Source organism: Phyllobates terribilis, unplaced genomic scaffold (genome assembly GCF_046119375.1).
Source record: "Phyllobates terribilis strain yellow unplaced genomic scaffold, ASM4611937v1 Scaffold_170__1_contigs__length_4071412, whole genome shotgun sequence".
Lineage (NCBI taxonomy): Eukaryota > Metazoa > Chordata > Amphibia > Anura > Dendrobatidae > Phyllobates > Phyllobates terribilis.
Genome location: NW_027362930.1, coordinates 48,973 through 71,744, shown reverse-complemented (window position 1 = coordinate 71,744; position 22,772 = coordinate 48,973). Strand labels below are relative to the sequence as shown.

Here is a 22,772-nt window from a genome sequence, read left to right as displayed (position 1 = left end):
TGATAGGCTTTGCAGCAACATTGCTCGGGCACCTCCATTTTGGAGGAGGTGCCTTATATATGGTGAGATCCTCCGACCATTGGCCGGGAACTCCTTAGGACGGCGCGCGCGGCCCCTTTAAGAGAGGGGGAGCGCGCACGCGCCCTAAGCACAGTGGCCGGGAAGCAGCGCACGCTGCCAGAAGAGCGGGAGGAAGACGCCGGGCACGGAGCAGAGAGGTGAGGGGAACGGCGTACCTGCCTAGCAGGAGGCAGGGACGCCGACGCTACAGTACCCCCCCCTTTAGGCCCCCCCTTTTTTAGGCCAGAGAGAAATTTATCAAGGATGAGAGGGGCATGGATGTTCTCCCGGGGCTCCCATGTTCTCTCCTCAGGACCAAACCCTTTCCAATCCACTAGAAAAAAGGTCTTTCCTCTTACCCTTTTGGTGGCTATAATGTTCTCTACCTCAAACTTGTCTTCAGCGGAAACAGGAGCAGGAGGCGTACCTGTCGACTTGGAAAAAGAGTTAAGTACCACGGGTTTGAGTAGAGATACATGGAAGGAGTTAGGGATCCGCAAGTTGGCCGGAAGTTTCAATTTATAGGCCACCGGGTTGATTTGCTTGATAACTTCCAGTGGGCCGATGAACCGAGGCCCTAACTTGTAAGAAGGAATCTTGAGCCGGACATATTTGGACGAGAGCCAGACTTTATCTCCAGGACGGAATTGCGGTGGATCCAGACGTCTTTTGTCAGCCTGTTTTTTCATCCGCTCGGAAGACTGAAGAAGTGCGAATCTGGTACTCTCCCAAATGGAGGAAAATTCGCTAACAAAAGATTCCGCAGCCGGGTTGTCCACCGAGGTGGAGACGGGAAACGGGATCCGAGGATGCTGACCGTAGACTACAAAAAACGGAGAATTGGAGAAAGATTCGCTCTCGTGATTATTGTAGGAAAATTCGGCCCACGGTAAAAGATCCACCCAGTCGGAATGGTGAGCATTAATAAAGTGCTGGAGGTAACTGGTTAAATTTTGGTTGATCCGTTCTACTTGACCGTTGGACTGTGGGTGATAAGCAGAAGAAAAGTCCAAGGTGACTCCCAGCAATTTACACATGGCTCGCCAAAAGCGAGAGGTGAACTGAACCCCTCGGTCGGATACAATGTGGAGAGGAAGACCATGAAGATGGAAAATATGATGTATAAAGTCTTTAGCCAACTCGGATGCAAACGGGAGACCCGGCAGGGGAACGAAGTGAGCCATCTTAGAAAAGCGGTCAGCAACCACCCAAATGACCGTACAACCGGCAGAGACAGGGAGGTCCGTTATAAAGTCCATAGATATATGTTGCCACGGGGCAGCAGGTACAGTAAGAGGAAGGAGGCGGCCGGCTGGCAGGTGTCTCGGAACTTTGTTGCAGGCGCAGGACACACAGGCAGAAACAAAATCTATTACGTCCTTGTGCAGGGTAGGCCACCAGTAATGCCGGGTAATAAGCTGGAGGGTCTTCTTCTGACCAGCGTGGCCAGCTAGCTTAGATGAGTGTCCCCAGTGTAGGACCTTCTCATGATCAGATACTGTTACGAACGTCTTTCCGGGTGGAAGACGATTTAGATTCACGGGGGCCACCTGCATTACTCTGGCGGGGTCGATGATGTGCTTAGGCTCCTCCTCAAGATCAGAGACCAAAAAGGATCGGGACAAGGCATCAGCTTTGATGTTTTTGTCTGCCGGGCGAAAATGAAGAATGAAATCAAAGCGGGCAAAGAACAAGGACCACCGGGCTTGGCGCGGGATAAGTCTCTGGGCGCTCTGGAGGTAAGCTAAGTTCTTGTGGTCCGTGTAAATAATTACCGGGTGAAGAGCCCCCTCGAGCAGGTAACGCCACTCCTCCAGTGCCAGCTTAATGGCCAATAATTCTCGGTCTCCTATGGAATAATTGCGCTCAGAAGAGGAGAAGAGTTTGGAGAAGAAGCCGCAGGTTACCATTCTTCCGGAAGACGACTTTTGGGTAAGTACCGCTCCGGCTCCGGAAGAGGAAGCGTCAACCTCTAGGAAGAATTGTTTGTTGCCGTCCGGGCGATGCAGCACAGAAGTGGAGGAGAAAGCTTGTTTTAAGGAAAGGAAGGCCTCCTCTGCTTCGGGCGGCCATTCTCTGGGATTAGCGCCGTTATGGGTGAGCACAGAGATAGGGGCAGTCCGGGAAGAGAAGTGCGGAATGAAGAGGCGGTAGTAGTTGGCGAAGCCCAGGAACCGCTGAATAGCCTTCAACCCCTCTGGTCGGGGCCACTTCTGGATGGCAGACAGTTTCTCAGGATCCATTCGTAGGCCGGTCTGAGAGATTATGTAGCCCAGAAACGGAAGCGAGGTCTGCTCAAAGAGGCACTTCTCATATTTAGCGTAGAGGTGGTTCTGCCTGAGCCTGAGCAGGACCTGACGAACGTCCCTCCGGTGAGTGAGAAGATCCGGAGAGAAGACCAAGATGTCGTCCAGGTACACCACCACGCAGGAGTAGAGAAGGTCACGGAAAATGTCATTGACCAACTCTTGAAAGACGGCGGGAGCGTTACAGAGACCGAAGGGCATTACAAGGTATTCATAGTGGCCGTCCCGGGTGTTGAATGCCGTCTTCCATTCATCCCCCTGACGGATACGGACCAGATTATACGCCCCACGGAGGTCCAGTTTGGTGAAGATTCTAGTCCCCCTCAGACGGTCAAATAATTCAGGAATGAGCGGAAGGGGGTATTTATTTTTCACTGTGATCTGGTTAAGGCCTCTATAGTCTATACAGGGACGGAGTGAGCCGTCCTTCTTTTTGACGAAGAAGAAGCCTGCTCCCGCCGGGGAGGTAGATTTCCAGATAAATCCCCGGGCCAGATTCTCCTCAATATATTCAGACATGGACCGGGTCTCAGCAGCGGACAAAGGGTAAATACGCCTACGGGGAGGAGTAGCGCCGGGCATCAGGTCGATTGGGCAGTCGTATGGTCTATGAGGGGGTAATGTCTCTGCTTCTCTTTTATTAAAGACGTCTGCAAAAGACCAATAGGGAACCGGTAGGCCGGATAGATTGGCTGGGGTAGGAGAAGGACGAGCAGGATGAACGGGAACTAAACAAGTCTTATGGCAGTCCTGTCCCCAGCGAAGAACTTCTCCGGTCTGCCAATCAAGCACAGGTGCATGTCTCTGGAGCCAAGGTAGGCCTAGCAAGAGGGCATGAGAGAGTCCAGGCAGAACATGGAAGAAGATGCTCTCAGAGTGCAGCATTCCCACCTGCAGAGTTATGGATTCGGTGATGAGTTGGATGGGATGTGGTAAGAGGCCCCCATCCACGGCGGCGACAGATAAGGGTACAGCCAGAGGTTTGGTGGGAATGCGGTATTTCTCTACCAGGGACTGAGAAATGAGATTTCCGGCAGCTCCAGAGTCAAGTTGAGCCAGTTCAAAATAACGGTTCTTCCCGCAGATGATAGAGACCGACAGCATCAGAGATGGAGAGGGTTTACTTTTGTCTAGGGCGACATCTCTGAGTGATCCTAGACACAGGCGTTTCCCGACCTCTCCGGGCAGGAACGGATCCGGTGCTCCTTACTGCCACAGTAGAAGCAGCTCCCCTCGGCACGGCGTAATTCTTGACGGGTCTTGACCATCTTGGTCTGGTCGACCTGCATAGGCTCGGGTGAGTGCGCCTGGGGAGTAACGGAGGAAGTGACGGGTCTCTGGAAGGTAGGGGCAAGGCGTGGAAACCTCCTCTCACGGGTGGCCTCTTTGGAGCGCTCCTGGAACCGGATGTCAATCCGGGTGGCAAGTGTAATTAAGTCGTCGAGAGTGGTAGGAATGTCCCGACCGGCGAGTTCATCTATAATACGGCCGGACAGACCCTCCCAGAAGACGGACACCAGGGCGTCGTTATCCCAGGCAAGCTCCGAAGCAAGGGTACGGAACCGTATGGCATATTGGCCCACGGTGAGACTTCCTTGGCGGAGGCGTAGCAGAACTGAGGCGGATGAGGTCTTCCGTCCTGGTTCGTCGAAGACTTTCCGGAAAGCCGTGAGAAAGGCTGGCAGGTTGGACACCAGGGGGTCTCCTCTCTCCCATAGAGGATTTAGCCAAGCCAGCGCCTCCCCCGTGAGATGGGACTACTTTGGCTCAGTCGGTGGAAAACTGGTGTGCCAACAGTTAGAAGTGCAGAGTGCACTGGTTAATGAAGCCCCGTGCCTGACCGGGATCTCCGCCAAAACGAGGCGGGGCGGAGAGGCGGGGACCGGGAAGAGATGCCATGGTATTGATGGGCAGCGACGCTGCCGGGGTAGGAGTCGTGCGACTGGAAGCAGGTCCCAAAGAGGTAGTCAGTGTGTCCAGGCGGGAGATAACACTACGCAGGTGGCTCAGGATGGACTCCTGTTAGGACCTCTGACTGGACAGTTCATGGCATAGGTCCGAGAGCGAGGGAGTTTGGGTGCCACCGGGTTCCATGGCCCGAGCAAACTGTAACGGGTCTGGGAGGTGGAACCTCTGAGCTATTATACAAAGGGGCAGTCTTTGTAAGGAGGCAGGTGGCTCCCAGGGAAGGCGGGAAGGTAGACACGGCAGGTGACAAGAACAGTCTCAGGGTAGAAGGACAGAACGGACACGGCAAGTGACGGGAACAGTCTCTTGACAGGCGGGTGGTCACGACAAGTGACAGCAGAACCTCCAGGTAGGCTAGCAGGCAGGTAACAGGTGAGCGCTCCCAGGTGAGCGGGCAAGAGTCTCTGGACAGGCAGGTGGTCACAGCAAGTGACGGCTAAGCCTCCAGGTAGGCTAGCAGGCGGGTAGCAGGTGAGCGCTCCCAGGTGAGCGGGCAAGAGTCTCTGGACAGGCAGGTGGTCACAGCAAGTGACGGCAGAGCCTCCAGGTAGGCTAGCAGGCAGGTAGCAGGTGGGCGCTCCCAGGTGAGCGGGCAAGAGTCTCTGGACAGGCAGGTGGTCACAGCAAGTGACGGCTGAGCCTCCAGGTAGGCTAGCAGGCAGGTAGCAGGTGGGCGCTCCCAGGTGAGCGGGCAAGAGTCTCTGGACAGGCAGGTGGTCACAGCAAGTGACGGCTAAGCCTCCAGGTAGGCTAGCAGGCGGGAAGCAGGTGAGCGCTCCCAGGTGAGCGGGTAAGAGTCTCACGGCTGGCTGGCAGGTGGTCACGGCAAGTGACGGCAGAGCCTCCAGGTAGGCTAGCAGGCAGGTAGCAGGTGGGCGCTCCCAGATGAGCGGGCAGACTGATCCATAGACAGACTGGCAGGTACTGGTAGGCAGACTGTCGGACCGCAGGAATGCAAGCAGATAGACAGGTATCAGGCAGGAATCAAGCAGGAATCTGGCAGGTAACTGGCTGGTATCTGGTAACGGGACCTGAGGGATGAAGCAGAGTTGATAGGCTTTGCAACAACATTGCTTGGGCACCTTCATTTTGGAGGAGGTGCCTTATATATTGTAACGGGTCTGGGAGGCGGAACCTCTGAGCAACTATACAAGGGGGCGGTCCTTGTAAGGAAGCGGATGGCTCCCAGGGAAGACGGGCAGGTAGTCACGGCAAGTGACAGGGACAGTCTCTGGGTAGAAGGGCAGGTAGTCACGGCAAGTGACAGGGACAGTCTCTGGGTAGACTAGCAGACAGGTAGCAGGTGGACGCTCCCAGGTGAGCGGGCAAGAGTCTCTGGACGGGCAGGTGGTCACAGCAAGTGACGGCAGAGCCTCCAGGTAGGCTAACAGGCAGGTAGCAGGTGAGCGCTCCCAGGTGAGCGGGCAAGAGTCTCTGGACTGGCAGGTGGTCACGGCAAGTGACGGCAGAGCCTCCAGGTAGGCTAGCAGGCAGGTAGCAGGTGAGCGCTCCCAGGTGAGCGGGAAAGAGTCTCTGGACAGGCAGGTGGTCACGGCAAGTGACGGCAGAGCCTCCAGGTAGGCTAGCAGGCAGGTAGCAGGTGAGCGCTCCCAGGTGAGCGGGCAAGAGTCTCTGGACTGGCAGGTGGTCACGGCAAGTGACGGCAGAGCCTCCAGGTAGGCTAGCAGGCAGGTAGCAGGTGAGCGCTCCCAGGTGAGCGGGAAAGAGTCTCTGGACTGGCAGGTGGTCACGGCAAGTGACGGCAGAGCCTCCAGGTAGGCTAGCAGGCAGGTAGCAGGTGAGCGCTCCCAGGTGAGCGGGCAGGCTGGTCCATAGACAGACTGACAGGTGTCGGAAGGCAGACCGTCGGACCGCAGGCTTGCAAGCAGGTAAGCGGATATCAGGCAGGTATCAAGCAAGAATCTGGCAGGTGACTGGCAGGTAACTGTTAACGGGACCTGAGGGCTGAAGCAGAGTGAAGGCTTTGCAACAACATTGCTCAGGCACCTCCATTTTGGAGGAGGTGCCTTATATATGGTGAGGTCCTCCGGCCATTGGCCGGGGACTCCTTAGGATGGCGCGCGCGGCCCCTTTAAGAGAGGGGGAGCGCGCGCGCGCCCTAAGCACAGTGGCCGGGAAGCAGCGCGCGCTGCCAGCAGAGCGGGAGGAGGACGCCGGGCACGGAGTGGAGAGGTGAGGGGAACAGCGTCCCTGCCTAGCAGGAGGCAGGGATGCCGACGCTACATATTTGGTGAGATCCTCCGGCCATTGGACGGGGACCCCTTAGGACGGCGCGCGCGGCCCCTTTAAGAGAGGGGGAGCGCGCGCACCCTAAGCACAGTGGCTGGGAAGCAGCGCACGCTGCCAGAAGAGCGGGAGGAAGACGCCGGGCATGGAGCGGAGAGGTGAGGGGAATGGCGTCCCTGCCTAGCAGGAGGCAGGGACGCCGACGCTACAGATATATTGTCCCCATTCTGATATAGTGTCCTTCATCTTGGTAAAATGTCCCCATACTAGTATAGTGTCCCCATTCTGGTATAATGTCCCCATCCTGGTATAATGCCCCCATCCTGGTTTAATGACCATCATACTGGTTTAATGTCCCTCGCCCTGGTTTAATGTCCCCCATCCTGGTACAATGCACTCCATTCTGTTACAGTGTCTCACATTCTGGCATAACGACCTAATTCTGATATAATGTCCCCATTCTGGTATAATGTAACCATTCTGGCATAATGTCCCCCATCCTGGTATGGTATCTATTGAGCTGCCATCCTGGGGATGGGTTATCAATATCAGATTGGTGGGCTCCGACAGGCGGCACTGGCTCTGCCCATCAGTTGTTTGCAACGCTCAGATGTAAATAGTTTGACGATCTGAACATCACTGCTCCATTCACTGTACTGTGGGTCCTGCAAGTCAGCTACTATTCATGTAATAGGAGCTGATCTGCAGCACCAGGTAGCAGCCACTACACAGTGACCTGAGCTGTGATGTTCAGCTCCTCAACAATGTTTACATCTGACCTCTGCCAGAGTTTCAAACAACTGAGTAGTGGGGGTGCCACGTGCCGGACCCCCACAAATCTAATATTAATGAGCTAACCAGGGGATAGGCCATAAATATGTTTGTCCTGGAAATTCCCTTTAAAAGGGATTGTGTAATCGTACAAAACTAGCAAAAATGTAAAGCGCCTGGAAAACAAGGAACTTGCAATTTACCTCTTAGTAAAAATCCTATGCTTTCTCAAGAACAGAGGAATTTTAATTTCATATTTTTTTTAATCAAATCATTTTTATTGAAAAACTCCAACTACAAATATTCCATCTTTCAAATAACATACATGACATAGTAATTCCATAGTAAAAATATGAACAAAGTATCTGAACTTCAATTCCCATAACCCACCCTAAACCCAAATCCCAACACTCCAGAGAGAACCATTTTCAGAGCAGTTCTAGAATAACGGACTATAGCATTCGTAGAAGGGGAAGAAGATAAAAAAGTGACTAACAAAGGGGTAGCAGCGTTTTAATGTTATCATTTACTGCTTGATGCCTGAGCCGGGGAGTGCACGCTTGAAAACTGTTGCAGGCTGCTGTAATCACAGGACACACGCAAACAGCATGGCATTTCCTATCAGCAGGGAGGAAGTAAAGGGCGACAGTAATGAAAGTCTCCTCCTACTCCGCTCCATATTGAAATGAATAGTGTGCATCCTACAAATGAGATGCATACAGCAAACAATTGATTTTCTATACATAAGTTTTGAGTTGACCACTGGATATACACATGTGTATCACTAATTACCAGAACTGGAAATCGAAAAAAAAGACGAGTAAGTTTGGGGTGAATCCAGCCTTCATTACTGCTCAGCCGCTCAGAGGGATCGGTACTAGGAACAGCAGGAGTGCCGGCGATGTTCACAGATTTACCTGCTGCGGGACTGAAGGAGTCTGATCGCGCTCGGCTCGAAGCTTTTTACCTTGTTTACGACAGGAATAATTGAAAGCTGTACTTCAAAGGCGAGGAAGAAGTTTGCCACCGTCTGCGCTTGAATACCCTTAAGGGGGGAAAAAAATATATATATACATATATACAAATACTGAAACATCTAAATGCATTAGAACATCAAACCTGGTGAAGCGGTAAATGACTTGTCCTCCAGGGATACAGGCTACTGTCATTCAGTAATTATTTAATAGGAATTTTACATTTTATGTGATCACCACGCTAGAATGTAAATGGAGAAAAACACAACACAACTCCTCACCATATGAAGATATTTTGTGTTATAGAACAGGATTTCTGTGGAATAACAAGACTGATTTACTATGTATGCACCATAGCCTTCATTTGATGTCACTTACTTAGCACCAACACCTTGCCCCAACTCTGCAATCCCCAATATCAGTCCATGACCTCAATGGGGTCACTATAAAATTCTAAAGAGGACTGGTCATGTCTCTATTAGAAAATAGACAAACTTAGGATAGAAACAATATGAACATATACCCTGCTATAAGTAAGTAAAAAGCAATAGGAAATATATATAATATAGGGTACTTAGTAAACATGTTGTTTGATTAAAAAAAAAGCCATCCCACCAGCACCAAGGTGTACCCAGTCAGTTATGTGAAGTATATAATAAAATACACTTTAGTACAATATTAGAATCTTGTCCCTTTAAATCTGCAGCTACTTCTGTCACCATGGTAACTGCATTCATACTCGGCCAATAGGATTGCTCGGTTTGAATTTGAAGGAAAAAAAAGTCCTATATGGTCAGTTTGTTCCATCTCATCTGAGTGTGAAGACAGACACCTGCGATCAGCGAGATTATAGGTATAAGACGTGATATAATATAACGGACGGAGCCACATCCCATCACACGCACTCAGCGACCACAACTGACAGGAATCAGCACATTTATCAGAGGAGAAGTCATTATTCCCCAACACATGATAAGTGACAACTTCTAGATCTGCTGGGAACCCAACTAATCCCTGCTAGTACCTCCCCGGCCACCGCTCCATTCATTCTCTATGCAGGAGAAAGCTGAGTACAGCGCCCCCCATAGAGAATGAACGGACCGGCGGTTGAACATTTGCACTTCGCTCACTTCTATCTATAAGTGCTGTTCTGCTGATTGGGTCATAGCGGCCAAACCCACCGATCTAAGAGTCATCACCTACCAGAGATCAGTGAGAACTTGTTCCAACTAGACATCCCCTTTAATTGAAGAGATCACATATCTAACAGCCAATCCTATTCATTCCCAATCTTCCCTGTGCCCAGTAATGCCCCTGGGTATATCGCCAATATGAGCCAATCACCAAACCCTCTGCTGACTGTTCCCCATGTTTTATAGATTTTGGATCCGTTTCTACAAGAGAAGATCTCAGCGGCCTCCATGGGGATGGGTTACTCTGCCAGCGATGGAGCAGGTAGTATCCACCAGCCGGTGATATCTCACCTTCCTCCATATTCTGCTGTTACATGCGTTTCTTCAGCTTTACCCCTTCCCAACAGAACCAATTGATGGTTTTTTTCTGTTTTTTCCTTGGCTTTTTCCAAGGGCTATAACTTTTTCATGTCTGTCCACATAGTGTGAGGTCTTGTTATTTTGTAGGATGAGCGGTACTTATAAATCACACCATTCATTTACCACATAGTACTAGAAAACGGGGAAAAAAGTCCAAGTGCAGTAAAAGTGCGAGGAAAAAAAAAGCCTGACACTGTTTTTCTGGGAACGGTTTTATCGGCGCACATAGTGTGGTAAAAATGACCTGGTAATAGGATCCTACTCCTCAGTGTGATTACAGCAAGACCAAACTTCTCCAATAGTTTTGGCAAAAGAAAAAAAACTTTTTTTTGATGGTGTCACCATTTTTTCTGAGACCCGTAACATTTTCGTTTTTCGGGTTGATGGAGCTGTGTGGGGGCTTATTTTTTGAAGGGCAAGAGGACTTTATTGATAACATTTTGGGACACATATGACATGGTCATCGCTTCTTACAGGATTTTCTGTAGTATTGTGGCGAACTAAAAAAATGTAATTTGGGCTTTTTGAATTTTTTTCTGTGTTCACTGATCGTTTGTTTTTTATATTTGGATAGATTGTATTTCTCTGAAAGAGACCATACCACAAATGTGTATATTTTTATTATCTTTATTTTTAGTGGAAGGTGAGCTGAACGTGTGGGGTTTTAATATTTTAAACTTTTTTTTTTTTAATTTTCACTGCATTTGTATACATCATCTAATTGCTTGTGCTATATACAGCGATACCACAGTAATGCTCCATATAGCAAAATCACGGTCTTCTTTACAGCCCAAATGAAGCTTTATGATGACAGGCACGGAGGCTTCAGCAGACCCCCGGATGTCATAGCGGTCCATCTGCGCCCTGTGATCGCGTCACTGGAGCGCCGGTGGGCGCATGGAACGATGCGTCCCAATGCCGGCGCGCTGTTAATGCTGCTGTTAGAGATTGACAGCAGCACTGAACAGGTTAACAGCGGTGGGCAGATCTTCGCTCCACTCGCAGCTCTTAGAGGAAGGTCCTGGTTGTTTGTCACAGCCATTATCTGCCATGTACGGGGCGAGCTGACTCTGCTCCATACACCCGCTACTGACTTATACCAGACACGTACGGCAGATGTTGGTAAGGAGTTAAAGCGGTTGTCCAGATTTTGGGTCATTTGTTTTTTTTTACTTTAATGCAAGTATTTGGGGCTAAAATTGATTTCTGTAATTGAGTTTCATTAAAAATGTTGCCTTCTGTAGCATCTGTGCTGCACTGTCTATTCCTGGCTGCAAAATTAGCTAACTGAGAATCTATCAGTGAGCTCCTTCTGACAGTCTTAAGGAGGATCATTTGTGGCCTGCTGGAGGTCATTTTGCAGGGCTCTGGCAGTGCTCCTCCTGTTGCTCCTTGCACAAAGGCGGAGGTAGCGGTCCTGCTGCGGGGTTGTTGCCCTCCTACGGCCCCCTCCATGTCTCCTGGTGTACTGGCCTGTCTCCTGGTAGTGCCTCCAGCCTCTGGACACTACGCTGACAGACACAGCAAACCTCCTTGCCACAGCTCTCACTGATGTGCCATCCTGGATGAGCTGCACTACCTGAGCATCTTCTGTGGATTGTAGAGTCCGTCTCATGCTACCACGAGTGTGAAAGCACAACCAACATTCAAAAGTGACCAAAACATCAGCCAGAAAGCATTGGTACTGAGATGTGGTCTCTGGTCCCCACCTGCAGAACTACTCCTTTACTGAGGGTGTCTTGATAATTGCCAATAATTTCCATCTATTGTCTATTCCATTTTCACAACAGCATGTGAAACTGATTGTTAATCAGTGTTGTTTCCGAAGTGGACAGTTTGATTTCACAGAAGTTTGTTTTACCTGGAGTTATATTCTGTTGTTTAAATGTTCCCTTTATTTTTTGAGCAGTGTACATAAAAAAATTACTGCAGCTTTAATGCTATTTATTACGTCTCAGGTAACTTTGTGACTAACTATACAGCATCAAAAATACCAAAAAGCTTAAATCTCCAATGGAAGCCAATAGCACCAGTGAGAACACGGCATAAGCGTAATCCAAAGGAAGAGGAGGACATTATTCACTCCAGTTTCCTGCGGCCCCTCGGGAGTATAGGTTGCTGCACGGTAGTCTGCATTCTGTGTAAAACAGGAAAAACACTTTTACTTAGCGGGATGAGGTCAGTAATGGCGCTCTGTCAGTTGAGGGTTGCGTTTCCTGAGAAGAGGACAGAAGAGGACAGAAGAGGACAGAAGAGGACAGAAGAGGACAGAAGAGGACAGAAGAGGACAGAAGAGGACAGAAGAGGACAGAAGAGGACAGAAGAGGACAGAAGAGGACAGAAGAGGACAGAAGAGGACAGAAGAGGACAGAAGAGGACAGAAGAGGACAGAAGAGGACAGAAGAGGACAGAAGAGGACAACAATCAGTCCTACAACAAAAAGGAAGAAGCATAACAAGAGCAACTTCCGCCATTACATCAACCGGTATTTGAGAGGAAAGAGGAACACTATGTGGACAATCCTGCTGGGACCTCTCTGTCGATAACATCATACGGCAATACCGTCTGGTAAGTAGAAATCCACCAAAGTAATAATCGCAGGATAGTAGTAATCTAGTGGTAGTATATCAGTATTAGTGTAATTTGAGTAATAATACTAGTGATAATAGTAAGAAAGTAATAAAATAACAGTAGTAGGTAGAATAACAGTGTGATCCAGGGTTCTAGGACTGATCGCCTTTTCTCGGGGTCAAGAAGGAATTTTTCCGCTGTGACACAAATTGGCTGAAGGTGTCCTGGGGTTTTTGCCTTCTTCTGGATCAACACTGTAGGTATAGGGCAGTATTAGTAGTGATAGGAAAGAAGAATAATACTGTAATAAGATAGCACAATGTTAATAATAACCATCTCAAATAGTTAGATTTATAAAAACAAATTAAAATAACTCCAGTAGTACAATAATTAGCGTAATATTATATAACTTGTAATAACATTATTAGGTTTGATCCAGGGTCCTAGGACTGATCGCCTTTTCCATAGGTCAAGAAGGAATTTTTTCCCCTAAGAAACATATTGCCGTTAGGTGTCCTGGGGTTTTTGCCTACTTCTGGATCAACAGCTTTAGGCAAAGGGATTTTAGTAATACCATTATTAGAATCACAAGTATAATAAAAAAAAATTAATTTAATTTTTTTAATTAGTGTTATAACAGTTACAATTAATTGCATTACGGCAATAATAATAAATAGTAAACATGGTGGTAATAATAATACAAAAAACTAGTCCCAGTTACTAAGTTAGTGTAGTGTTAGTGTAGGGACCCATCTGAAGAGGTCGCCTTGACGTTGGCAGATGGGCTCGCACAATTTGCTCAAAATGTGCGCTAAGAACCTCATATTTCTATGTACAGGAGATCTAGCAGTAATTCCATTCAGGAGATAGATATCTGTGTACACACACACACACTTTGTTATATAATTTTGTGCAGCACACAGGGCAGGGATACAGGTACAGGGCGAGAGTGTTACAGTGATATTATAACTCGGCCTTAAGGATAAAATGCTGATAACTACAGATTCTGGAAACACATCCGAAACTAGACCTTGTAAGTAACTGGTTCCCAGCTAGTGGTGAGTATGTACAGGGCAGTCTGGTACCAGGACCCGCTCTATAGGACACATTATCATCAGGCAGGTCCTGTCAGGGCTCTTACAAGATCTGCGGCAGAAGTGTGGCTGTATAACACAGTCCTGCTCCTGCCTCAGCCACCGACAGTGGAGCCAACCTTGATCCTGGCAGCTTAATCCACTGTATGACACAGTAGGGGGCTTCCACAGCATTTAGGCACTTTAGACAGGAGAGGGAGGCGCGATCATGGTGCCGATGAGTTTCTATGGCAGCCGAGATCTAACAATGGACCCCATGACGGCCATCTTACTGCTCCTATTAGACCCCGGCCGAGGAAAGGTCTATGAGGACACCGGTCAGACTTATGTCGCCTGCTCTGCACATATTAGAAATGCCTAGGGCTGATTAGTTTGCCATTTGTAAATCTGATCCAGCAGCGCTGGGCTACCACTGACGTGATCAGGGCTATTGAGCTCCTAGATTGGACAGAGGAGCTCAGTCTTCAGCAGGAGCTGGCCGAGGAGAGCAGAGCAACTTGCATGGGGCTGCTGCACAAGAAGTAACTCAAAAGGTGGAGATTTACCCGGAGACGTGGTGCCCGGGCTGTGATCTGCTGTGCAGGCTGCATAGTCGATGCCTCCTAGGACCCAAACTTCACCCCAAACAGGCACAGCAGAGCTCGGACCGACAAAAGTTCTTTTGCATTGGAGGAGAGACCCTTTTCGATATCTGACCAGGTCCCCTGGGCTCCCCACCCTCTGGGACTCGCATCTGTGGTAATTGTGCTAGTGACCCCAAGTACCCAGGGAACCCCTCGAGATTGGTGGCAGGATGAGCCTAACCTCTATAAAGATTTTACTGACCGGGGTGATAAGGACATCTTCCCTTCCAAGTGCCCCTTAAGAGAAACTTCATTATGTAGCAGATCCCACTGTAAAACTCTGGAATGGTATTGTGCTCACAGAACCCACGATATCAGGGTACCCAACAGGTACATTGCACCTCCAAGGGACATGACCGAATTTGCTATGGCTTTCTTCACCGGGCCCCTCATTTATCGTATTTTAGCTTCCGGGAGGTAGCATTCTTGAGATTCGCAATCCCCAAAAACTGCTGAACTGTCGAAGTAATCTGGATCGTGTGCTCGCGATTCCAGACGAAATCCATGACACAGTGACGGCAGGGTGAGATATTGCGTGATCTCCCCGGTGTCGTCTGAGGAATCCCTGACGCTGCGCATTAAAAAGAATATTGCACAGTGACAAGATCCTGCTGAGCCACTGAGAGTTAGAATTGACAACCGACACATGCGCAGAGTATCAGGGACTAGCCCAGCCCCTGAAACAGGCATCACTGATGACGCTTCATTCAGGGTGGGGAAAGAGGCAGCCGCAGTGACCGCAGCCTCTGCTCCCTGATCACGTCCGTCTTCATATCCCAGGATGCACGGAGGATTTTCAAACTAAATGTTATCAAACAGGAAGTTGGTAAAAAAAACAAATGTATACACACATACAAACACACCCCAGTTAGATAAATTTAGATTAACTTTTAATTAAAGTATATTAGAAAAGCAATTACCATATTTTTCGGACTATAAGACGCACCGGACCATAAGACGCACCTAGGTTTTAGAGGAAAAAAAAAAAAAAAAATTAAGCAAAAAATTGTTCATGATGCACTTTTAAGGGGGAGGGGGTCTTCTGCTGACACTGGTATAGGGGTAATACCCAATTTTGACAATATCCCCTATCCTGGTATATATGCCCAACCCCCTTCCTTTTATACGTGGCCATCATCCCCGTCCAGGTACGCACGGCGGCCATCATCCCCGTCCAGGTATGTATGGCCCCCTCATCTTTATCCTGTTTTGTATGGCCCCCTCATCCATACCCTAATATGCATGGTCCCCCTAATCCCCATCAGGCTGCACATAAAAAAAATAAACACTTATACTCACCTTTCTTCTCTCTCCTCCTGTCTGCCCGCACTGATCTCTCCATGTGAGTCACACGTCCCTGCCATGCGCGGCTCACATGGAGAGATCAGCTGCCGGAAGTCACTGCTCCCCACGCCGGGTCTGTGTGCGCGGGGAGCAGTGACTTCACTCTCCTTCATAGCCGGCACACAGCTTGGCCGCGCTGCGGTTCCTGCTGCTGCCGGGCTATAGCGTGTGCCCGCTTATTAAAAGGCATGAATATTCACCCCCTCCCCACGCCCATGGGCGTGGAGAGAGGTTGAATATTCATGCCCTTTAACAGAGGACACAGGCGATTCCGGCAGCAGCAGGAGCCGCAGCGCGGCTACACTGTGTGCTGCTATTAAGGAGCAGTGAATATTCATTTTCTTTAGCAGCAGGGACAGTGTAGGCTGCACCGCTGCCTCCTGTGCCCCGCTCCTCCACAGCTACCACTCCCCTCACACCCCACATCTATAATATAACCGGGAATGCGGGTCTCTGTCCAAAGTCTCGATAGACTGCGCATGCGTGACGCGCAGTCTGGCTCCAGACAGAAGACCGCATCCAGCCGTTACAGGTAAGAGGTGTATGGCGTCGGACATCGTGGTGTGTGTAGGCACTGAACACACACTGCGATCTCCGGCGCCATACTTACCTGACCAGGAGGAGCGTTGCCGCGGCGCCTCTCTTCAGCGGAGACCGGGGGCGGAGTGAGACGTCGGATCGGAGCGTGCGCATAGCGCTATCCGGCGCCATTTTTATGAAGACACATTTACAGTGTGTCTTCAGCAAATTGGCGCCGGTCGGCGCTGTGCTCTGTCGCCGCACTCCTCCCCCGGCCTCCGGCAGAACAGGACGCTGCAGCGCTGGAGTACAGAGAAGAAAGGCGAGTATAACTGTTTATTTTTTTTGGGGATGAGGGGTGACACGCATACCAGGATTGGGGATGAGGGGTGACACGCATAATGGCATTGGGGATGAGGGGAGCCACGCATACCAGAATAGGGATGAGGGGTGCCACGCATACCGGGATTGGGGATGAGGGGAGCCACGCATACCGGGATAGGATGGCGGGGGCAGCACAAATACCAGGAATATATATACACACACACACACACATACACACCCCCCCCCCCATTCGGACTATAAGACGCACCCTCCATTTTCCTCCAAAATTTTGGAGGAAAAAAAGTGCGTCTTATAGTCCGAAAAATACGGTAGATTATTAAATTAAATAGAGATTTAGGATTAAATCAGTGTAGGGTACGGACAACCCCTTTAATGTTAATTGAAATCAAAACAGTTCCCCGTTGTATTAATAAGGCAGTGATTCCAACTGTATTACCACTGGGAGACCCCCCAACTCACACTCCTATTTCTTATGTCTTCATCGATCCCCCAGAACACAGCCCTGCATTACAGCGTCCTTCAGGCTTTGTCCAATTATTTTCTCCAAATTTGTTTGCCGATCAGTGGCAAGAGGCTGTTGAGCTACTCAATCTCCTTGTTCCTTTGGAAAATTGGCACACTCTTGCATATAACAGTAGAGAATGGCCAAATCTTACGGAGACACTGGTAGATCGCAACGAAACATGGAGAGAGCAGATGTTCAGCGGTGAACTTGGAGTCTCCCTCCTCTATGAAGCTTTGCCGTACACATGGATAAAGATAGATAAAAGGCACATTACCTGTGGGTAGCCCAAGTGTGAAGTAATTGTCAGGTCCAGGATTGAACTGGGCGATGCGATTACTTATGTATTTTGCTGCCCATTCGCTGGCCAGGGCATAGTCATCAAGAATCACCAGCCGCATGATTGTGCCCACAAGCTCTCGCCTGGCAGCATGTGGCTAACAAACTGAAAAGAGAAGCGATACACAAGATAAGAGGTGACAATAATATACAAAAGAGGTAACACAATAATACACAGTCGGCAAGTTTGGAGACTGAAACACATTCTGGCTTTCATAAAGTTTGCTGCTTCAGTTTTTATAGTGTCAATTTGCATTAACTGTAGATTGTTATGAAGAATGATCAGATGAATTGTTAAAAAAAAAAAAAAATGCATATTAATTTTTTCCCAAGGAAATTACTTAACCACAAAACCCCCATTTCCACAGTCATGCTTACTGAATTACAAGAGCAGGCTGGTGCTTCAAATCATTGTCTTCTGATTACCTTCAAGAAAACATGTGCAGTCATCATTGCTTTGCAGGCAAGGCCATTGCTGCTTGTAAGATTGCCCCTAGATCAACCATTTATGGGATCATTAAGAATTTAGTCTGCGGTGCATCATATACGTGTTGTGACGGATCAGCTCTTGGGTAGGCGCAGGTTCACACAGGAATGCAGTCCGCAGGTTCCAAAACAAACTGGTGGTTTATTAAATGTCCATAAACCAACCAGGAAACCAAAATATAACAGCTCTTTCAGCTGCTCGTAAAACTCGGCCCTTTAATCCGGGCCCACTAACTCCCTACACTATGTGTGCTGGAGCCTGCTTCTCCGGGTCCTACATCACCAAAGCTTGGCACTTCGGGGACACATACCTCCTGTCCACGACCTGTCCGGCAGCAACCTTACATACCCCCCCCCTCTGCCCAAAGCAGGGGGTGCATGGCACCTTCTGCCACTATACAACAGATACACAAAAGGTATAACGCAGTATTTCCCAAATACTAAGGAGATTCTGAAAACATGACCTATGGGGGTCCGTGAGGATGGGGTTTGGGAAACACTGCTATAACAGAACAAAACTAAAAATAACCAGTCCATACAGCACGGCATCAGCCGTTTAAATCTAGTGCTTTTCTCTGCCTCCAGCAGACTGAGCAGCACATGCAAGGTTTGCTCACGATGCACAACACACAGCACCACTGAGACAGGCGCAGCTGTCTTAAATCAGGCCTTCCAAGACCTGGACTGGAGGTAAGTGAGCAGCTGTTTCCCCCCCAACTCTTTCAGCTGCTCTTGAAACCCGGCCCTTTAATAAGGCCCATTAACTCCCTCCCAGCACTATGTGTTCTGGAGCCTGCTTCTCCATGTCCTACATCACCGAAGTTTGGTACTTCGGGGACACATACCTCCCGTCCACGACCTGTCTGGCAGCCACCTTACAGTGTGCTGCACTGAGTTAGACCAGAATTGAACCAGAAGATAACTGAAGGTAACTGCACAGCCAGAGTAAAAAATGTTTCTCTTTGTTTTCACTCTCACCCCTATAGTCCTACACGTTCTACTAACCCTTCTCATCCCTACACCTAGTAATGAACTGGTCATCTCTCCCTCCATCTCACCTCCTCCTCAGATCTGTTCCTCAACATACAATCCTCTGTCTCCAAACACAGACAGCCACCTCACGCTCTCTCCTGCTGCTCCTCACTGCTGGCGATATCTCTCCAAATCATGGCCCTCCTCACCACATCCCCACAGTCACTTCTACCTCTCATCCACAATCTATCAAATTTCCACAACCTTTCTAACCCTATACCCATTGCCCATCCCCCGCTTCCCCAATCCCACTAACAGGAGCTCTATGGAACGCTCTCTCCGTCTGCAACAAACTTTCCTACATCCATGACCTTTTCATTACTAACAAACTTTCCTTCCTTGGCATCAATGGTACCTGACTCACCCCCTCTGACATGGCCTCTCCAGCTGCACTTTCATACGTTGGATTCCACCTTTCCCACACCCCTCGCCCCATCGGCAAGCATGGCAAAGGAGTTTGTTTTCTCCTGTCAGATAACTGTACTCTGCTGGCCGACTAATCCAGCTGTCCCCCCCTCTATTCCCTGGCCTCTCCCCTCTGTCAATCCCTTCGCTGGCTCCTCATTATCCAGAGACTCTAGTTGAAAACCCTAACCATGACATACCAAGCCATCCACAACCTGTCTCCTCCATATAACTGTGACTTAGTGTCCCGGTACTTACCTGCACTCAACCTCCAATCCTCACAAGATCTCCTTCTCTACTCCCCTCTTATCTCCTCTTCCCACAATCACACGCAAGATTTCTCCCATGCATCCCCCTACTCTAGAACTCTCTACCCCAATATATCAGACTGTTGCCAACCGTGGAAACCTTCAAAAGGAAGCTGAAGATTCACCTCTTCTAACAAGCCTACAATCTGCAGTAACCACCGCTCCATCATACCACTGCACGACCAGCTCTACCCTCACCTACTGTATCCTCACCCATTCATTGTAGACTGTAAGCCCTCGCGGGCAGGGTCCTCGCTCCTCCTGTACCAGTCGGTGATTCGTTTTGTTCAAGATTATTGTACTTGTTTTTTGCTGTGTATATCCCTTTTCACATGTAAAGCTCCATGTAATAAATGGCACTATAATAAATAATAACTTAATAGGGGGAGGTTAATTTGCTGTGAAGACTTCAGGACTCCGAAGAAAGTCCAGCAAGTCCCTGTATCACTTCCTACATAGGATTCAGCTATGGAATTGGTTGAACATCAGTGCAGAGCTTGCTCAAGAATGGCAGCAGGCAGGCGTCAGTGCATCTGTACACACCGTGAGGAGAAGGATTTTGGAGGCTGTGCTGGTGTCAAGTAGGGCAGCAAAGAAACCACTTTTCTCCATGAAAAAGATTAAGAACAGGATTATAAAATGCAGTAAACTACAGTGATTGGATTACAGAGGACTGGGGTAAAGTTATTTCCCTGATGAAGGCCCCCTTCAAACTGTTAGGGACATATGGAAGAATGAATGTCCGGAGAAGAAAAGCTGAGCGCTACTTTGAGTCCTGTGTTATGCCAACAGTAAAACACCCCGAGACGAGTCATGTGTGGAGTTATCCATCATCAAAAGGGAGTGGGCTCACTCACAATTATACCTAAGAACACAGCAATGCATATACCAGCATGACGGAGAATATGTCACAAGGCAAAAGTGACAACTAAGTGTCTGGGTAACATTAACATTTTGGGTTCATGGCCAGTAAACTCTCCAGATCTCAATTCGATTGTGGTCACTCCTCAAAAAGCGGGTGGACAAACAGAAATGTATGTAGTGAGCTCCTAGCACTGATTAGACAAAAATTGTCCGTCGTCAGTCAGGATTTGGCCCAGCAGCCGATATCCAGCTGCCAAGGCGAAGGGAACGAGTCTTGAAAAATAAGGGTCAACACGGTGAATATTGAATCTTTCCATAAACTTGATGTATTTGTCAATAAAAGTATAAAACTTATAAAATGCTGATAATTGTACTACAGTAACCACAGAAACATCTGACTAAAAGATCTAAAATCACTGAAGTGAACACCAAAATTTCTATCAGTCACAAGACTTTTGGCCAGAACTGTACATAAAGTGACACAAAACAAGATACAAGACATAGGTCAAAAAAAATTCTCCATCTTCTTCGTTACGTCAATCCGTGAAAAATGGGACTGCACTCAGATGTCATCTGAGTGCAGTGTGATCTTTTCCAAGAACTCATTAACTTGTATGGCCGAGCATGATCCGAATATTAGATGAAACTCAAGCATAGTGATTTTTGTCCTCGGACAGACTGTCTATGGGGCCGTGCACATGTCCGATTTTTCTTCTTGGACAAACACTAATCACAGTGCGATTCAATGTTTTGTCAGATCGCACTCCGACCGAAAACACTGCTATCTGCACCTGCCTTAACATTGCAACGCTAACAATAGTGATCTCAGCAAGGACTGCTGGGAGATTTCAGCTCAGAAGCCTGCAGATCTCTGAACGCAGCTCTAGACTATCACTGGCTGCAACTCAGGATTAGTAATCGATACGTTTTTCGAAAGTTACACAATAAACTATAATAAATGACTCTCATGTGAACACAAATTCTAAAGGAGAACTCTAACACTAAGATATTAACTTAAGGACGAATTCACACATCCGTGGTGGGATCCGAGGACCCGGCCCGGCTCTCCGGACCTGATCAGTGCCTCATCTATTCCTAGGAGGTAATCACAGATCAGCACTGGTGACCCAGCGGTTGTCAGATCTGAGCTCGCTCCGTGGAGCACAGATGTGTGAATTCAGCCTTACAGAAGTTGTCCCAGAGTAGAAAGCCAGAGCTGTTGGATTACAGCGCCACCCCTGGGCACAGGCTGTGTGTGGCATTACAGCTCAGCACCTGTCACGTCACTAGACCGGAGCTGTAGTACCAGACACAACCTGTGGCCAGGACTGGCGCTCTGTGTTCCTTTTTCTCGTGGACAAACCCTGTGCAGAAAAATACAGAATCCAGGAACCTCCAAACATGGCAGACATCGCCAAGTTCTAACAGTGCATAATGGGCGCAGCTCCAGCCATACTGTCAGTGACTGGAAACCTGGTTTATAGTCCAACTGCTGACAGGTGAGAGGCTGCGGCCCCCTGTAATCACCGGCTCTGACCCGTCACCGACCATTGCTGCTCTACAGCAGTCTATGTGCCGCTCTCTATAGTGCAGGGGACTAACCACATCCACAGGAAGCCAGGGTGCCCCCCCGGACCGAGACTGCCCCCCGGGAGCTCAGTGTGGGGTGCGCAGTTATCCGCCATGTCTCCCCAATACTCAGCAGCCTCACCACCAACCACTCGCTCTGCAGCCTCCTCCCTGGTAAACGCTAGAATGTATGGGCTCCTTCCAGGTATGACGTCGTTTCCGGGGGCGTGTCCTGACTGCATTATGGGCGTGTTCTAGTTTAGCACCAGACGCCATAGATTCATGCAGAAAGTGATACGGAGAAGCTTCAGGAGGAGGTCAGTGCTGGGCTCTGGGGGGGATGCTGCGGGTGTGTGGGGGGATTATGATGCACGCGTGTGGAGGCTCTGGGAGCTCTGTGGGGATGCTGTGGGCTGTGGTGGCATGTCTATGGCTCTGGTGGGGGCTCCGTGGGCATGCTACGGGCTGGTGGTGGCTCTGTGGGGGCTCTGGAGGGATGCTGCGGGCTTGTGGGGGCTCTGTGGGGATGCTGGGGGCATGCGGGCTCGTGTGGGCTCTGGGGGGGGCTGATGCACGCTTGTGGGGGGCTCTGGGAGCTCTGTGGGGATGCTGCGGGCTGTGGTGGCATGTCTATGGCTCTGGAGGGGGCTCTGTGGGCATGCTAAGGGCTGGTGGTGGCTCTGGAGGGATGCTGCGGGCTTGTGGGGGCTCTGTGGGGACGCTGGAGGGATGCTGCGGGCTGATGATGCACGCGTGTGGGGGCTCTGGGAGCTCTGTGGGGATGCTGCTGGCTGTGGTGGCATGTCTATGGCTCTGGTGGGGGCTCTGTGGGCATGCTGCGGGCTGGTGGTGGCTCTGGAGGGATGCTGCGGGCTTGTGGGGGCTCTGGAGG

General features: G+C 49.4%; 1 long non-coding RNA gene across 1 annotated transcript; it reads right to left on the bottom strand.

The window, feature by feature from the left end:
- Positions 1 to 8,316: 8,316 nt before the first annotated feature.
- On the bottom strand, positions 8,317 to 22,076 carry LOC141211108 (uncharacterized). The gene is made up of 3 exons (XR_012281094.1): positions 21,914 to 22,076; positions 17,155 to 17,322; positions 8,317 to 8,397 (listed from the first exon to the last, which is right to left on the bottom strand). It is a non-coding gene; the product is annotated as an uncharacterized lncRNA (long non-coding RNA).
- Between the last annotated feature and the right edge of the window lie 696 nt (positions 22,077 to 22,772).